Below are 4,981 nucleotides of genomic sequence, written 5' to 3'. Positions count from 1 at the left end.
TTTAGAAAATTTTACACTTTTTTAAATAGTTCTAGAATTTTCTAGAACCTCTCAAATTAAGGAGGGATCCCAACACTTTCATTATTGTAAGGTCACTTTTCCTCATTAGTTCATATAGTGGGAGTTGATTTGTTCATAGAAAGCAATAAAACAATGGCTTCTTCTTCTAATATTAAATATTGTCATAACATTTTGGTGCTTTAATTGTCACCATGGCTGAAAACACCCGTATGAAAACCATGGAAGCTTTACAGGCTCAGCCGAATGAGACAATGACGAACATGGTGAAGCCATAACTCACTCATTTGACAGTTCTACCATTGCAAAGACGCCATCTTCATTGTAGCGCATGGAATCTCTCTTACAGGCTCATATTTCTTTGTCCCTCTAAGTGCTCAAAGACTGATAGACATATGAATGTCTTCAAAACATTACTCAACCTTCATATCCGAATGCGAGTTAAGCCAATTCCTGCTATAGTAAATATATATTGTGCGCCTTGGTTTTATAATTTGAACCAGACCTCCATATATATCAGAAAAAGCCAAATTACCATGCACATATTCATCAACTAAACAAAAGAGAGAAATTAAACTAAGGACAAATGCAGAACACTGCAAGCATTATAACATCAGAGATCAAACTTCACATACAGCTAGTTCGTGATGCCTGCAGTAGAATTAATCAGCATAATCAAACCATTGATGCCACACAGCGTCAAATAATTCACATTAACAGAGAGACACATCAAAGAATTACTCCAAGCCAAATAATTCACATTAACCGTGGCTCCGGATCTGCATTGACACGATGATAGAGATGCAAATAAAACACACCGAACAAGCAAGGGCCTGACACCAAAATTGATCTGCATTCTGCACAAATAAACCATCAACCAAATTGTGCTGTAACACATCATTAATTGACTAGCAGAACCCACGTAACAAGCGCTCGACACATTTTATTAAAGATTAAAATATGTTTTTTGTTTTCGTAAAACTGAAATTGTTCATATTATCCTCAAAGTTTTTAGTACGTTTTTTATCTAGCAAAATTGAAATGTGCCAATTGGGCAGGGAGCTAGTTCGAATATATGAACCTATGTTCTGCAATTTGTGGGACATATTTACAACTTTTGGAGGTTCTATTTTTTGGAGTTAAAAATTGTCCGCAACAAATTGAATTATTTTTTTATTTTGTAATTTGTGGCTATTTTTAAATTCAGAAATATTCACGTAGGTTTGGACCGAGTCTAATTAGAGACTAAATTTTGATACATTTCAATTTTGATAGAATAAAAAACATCACTAAAAAATTTTATAAGAATGAAAATTATATTTTTGTTTATATTAAAATATTATTTTTTATTACAAACATTTATTTGACTTCTCCGTCCCTTTTTATCTTTTTTTTAAAAAAAATTTAAAAAACAGTCCAATTTAAATTATGTGAGAATGATTTTCTTATATGAGAATTTATGTGAAAATGAAAAAGTGATTCTTATTGGTTAGATTGATCAGATTAAAATATTTTAAATTTAAATTAGAGTCATATCTAACTATAAAATATCTATAAGATTTATTAAACATAAATTTAAATATTTTAAAGATTTAATTTACGTCAATATTATCATTACAACCATCATCATTATGATCAACAAGACAGCGGTCGCCACCACTAACATAATCGTCATTGCCATTACCGTTGTGATTGTCGCCGTCAGCAATAGCAGCAATGACAAGAGCAGTCATGTTGGGGACAACGATGATGGTCATGTGGTGACAATCTTCACATAAATTAAAATTTTAAAATATTTAATTTTCTGTTTGATAAATCTAATAAAAAATTATAATTAAATAATATTTTAATCTTAATTTTTTATTTTAATCTAACGGATGAGAATGATCATTTCATTCTCACATAAAAAAGATGATTCTCATACGAAACGTTTTATATATATATATATATATATATATATATATATATATATATATGATAGGATTAGTTTACACTAGGAGTAAGAAAGATTTACACCAAATCTTATCCGTTAATTTCATTCAATTTGAGGGTTCAAATTATTTCACTTAAAAAATAAAATAAAAATTGTACTTCCCATTAACCGAGGGTTGTAACTTGTAAGTTGTAACCACCGTAGCAATTAGGGTTCTTCTCGATTGCATCTTCTTTCTTGTTCCACATTTACTTTTACATTTCTCATTCTGACCCTTAATCACCATCTCCCTCTCGCGGGATCTTGAATGTATGCATCATACACTCCCAATGCAAGTGTTGGATATATTGTAAGTATTATTTATTATATTCAATAAATATTACATGCACTAAAAATTTGAGTTTTTAATATATCTCAAGAATTTATCTTTAACTGAACATGAACATGTGATCTTTTATTTTTTTACTAAAATTGAACATGTGATCTATCACTAATATTTTCAATAAAAAAATTTGAATCGTACTACTGAAATTTAATTTCTATGTACATTTCAACGTCAATTTTTTTTTAAAAAAAGCTAAATGTAAACTAATTTATCCTATAACTTTCTAAATGAGTAATTAATTTCTCTAATAATCTAAAATAATATCTCTGTACATACATATTTTAAAATTTCAGAATGTTAGTTGCAAATTATAATAAAATCTATTACTTAATAATTTAAATTAAAATAATTTTTCAATTAATATATTAAAAAATTTAGGAGTTTGATCTGGGATCTAAGACCTAAGATGGTTGTCTAATTGGCCTTGTGCTGGCCAGCGGCAGAGCATAATAGGAGGGGGCAACCATGCTCACTTATTTTTTTTTTTTAAATTGTTTATGTATCTAGGATTTTTTCATAAGTTGGTCCCCTCAAATATTTTTAAGAATTAATATATTAAAAGCTGACTTAAAATCTAAGACTGAACGCGTTCATGGACAAATAGACGTGCAACTTTGTATGCCCACTAAGGGATTCAAATAGCAATTTTATTACTTTTAAAAAGTTACGTTGAATTTTAAGTACATATATATTACTTTCTATTCTCCCCCAACTACGTACTGTTATTACTCATTAAATACTGCCATGCCTTCATTTTGAATAACTTACTCTATGTTTAATTTACAGGAAATTTGGGCCAAATATGATTTAAGTTGTCGGTGCTATCTCCAGTGTCTGTACTATATTAAATCAGAGTTGCCATCAGGGGATCTAGTAGATGCTTAATTTGAAAAGCACTTTATGACATTACAGATGGAGGACTCGATCGATATTTGTATTTCAAGTGTTATACGTGAATTTGGTTAAAGTGATTTACTATTTACTTTTGCCTCTTATATAATGAATTGAGGCTTCAAAACTGGTGCAACAAGTTACATGAGTGTCATAGGAAATGATAGTTTATTTAGGGAAGGGATGAAGTAGAACTCAAAGCTTGTGGCTTATGTTGAAAAGCATGGCCATGGAAACTGGCGTTCAATTCCTGCCAAAGCAGGTAAACCACTTTTGTGTGCCATCTGTTTTATTTTATCATATCTATTTATGAGTCTACTTTGTGTTCGAGGAATCGAGTTTTCCCATTTTCATTTATGTTACATTGCATATAGGACTTCAAAGATATAGAAAGAGTTGCAGATCGACTGAGGTGGATTAATAACCTCAAACCAAAGATAGAACGAGGAAACTAGCTTCGAAGATCTCACCATTATTGAACTCCATGTTGGAAACAAGTGAGCTTTCTTTTGACTCTTAAAAGATTTTTCTATCGTTAAAATTGTTAATAATATAAAACCAGGTTTTTTCCTGCTATTTTTTCCATTTTAGAAGTGAAATTTTTTATAACTACTAATATTTTTAATGTTTTTTTCACAATTAAGAAAAATAGAAAACAGATATGAGATAAATAAATGATTTCTCCGGTTATATGTATATTGCCTATGTAGGTGGTCAATCATAGCATCACACTTGTCGAAGCAAACGAGCAATGGGATCACGAATTATTGGAACACCAACGTCAAGAAAAGATTTATCAGAATGGACATACATTCAATTACCCATAAATCAAAAGCTAACACCTTTGAAGCCTATGGTGGTCATCAGTCGAAGGACGTCATCAGAATCAACCACATGATGGGAGAATGCTCAATTTGATGCTCTAGCAAGAGAATCTTATTGTAAGTTGGATTTAACTCCTTTGTTTTCCCACTTCATTAGATTCACTATCAACTAAACACAACAACATAGTGTATAATATATATACATGCCCTCATATATCATGACCTAGGCCTTCAATCACCAAGTAAGCATCCCAAGTAAAAAGCTTACTATCTCAATCAATGTTTGACAATTCACCAACATGGAAAGTTTACTCTAATATAAGAGTGATGCTAATGTGATTGAAATTAGTAGTCGAGCTCAAAAGATAATAAAAATTTATGTGTCAAACTTACAAGATGGTGACATTATAGTGAATATTAATGTGAAAAACGAGTTTCTACATCCATAATCATGTCACCATAATGTCATCATTTTGTAAGTTTGACCTATAGTCTTTCATTATCTTTTGAGTTTGACTATTAGTTTCTATGATATTATCATCATTCGTATGAGAGTGATTATTTTTCTTTAATGGACAACTATTCTACATTGATTGAGACAATAAGTTTTTTTTTTTAATCTAGGAAGCTCAAAATGCATATTGGTCATTGAAGGTCATGACTCATGATATGTAACAAGCATGAGAACATACATGTTATACACATCATTGTTGTGTTTGGTTGATAGTGAATCTAATGAACTAGGGAAACAAAGGAGTTTGATCCAACTTGCAACTTGTATTTGTCTCCTATTATGCTATGTATTGACAACATTTTTGGAGGTCACAATCATAAGCTTTGAAGGTGTTTGCTTTTCACTTGTGGATAATAGAATTTTTGTCCATCTTTGTTGTTAAACTTTGAAGATTATCCACTTTGAGTGATGTTAAA

General features: G+C 30.5%; 1 long non-coding RNA gene across 1 annotated transcript; it reads left to right on the top strand.

Annotated features, from left to right (window-relative positions):
• The first annotated feature begins 3,133 nt into the window (after positions 1-3,133).
• LOC114378132 lies at positions 3,134-4,981 on the top strand. The gene is made up of 3 exons (XR_003659259.1): positions 3,134-3,489; positions 3,602-3,724; positions 3,938-4,981. It is a non-coding gene; the product is annotated as an uncharacterized LOC114378132 (long non-coding RNA).

This window comes from Glycine soja, chromosome 12, assembly GCF_004193775.1.
Source record: "Glycine soja cultivar W05 chromosome 12, ASM419377v2, whole genome shotgun sequence".
Taxonomy (NCBI): Eukaryota; Viridiplantae; Streptophyta; class Magnoliopsida; order Fabales; family Fabaceae; genus Glycine; species Glycine soja.
Note: the sequence above shows the minus strand (reverse complement) of the source record. Positions and strands in the feature narration are given on the sequence as shown.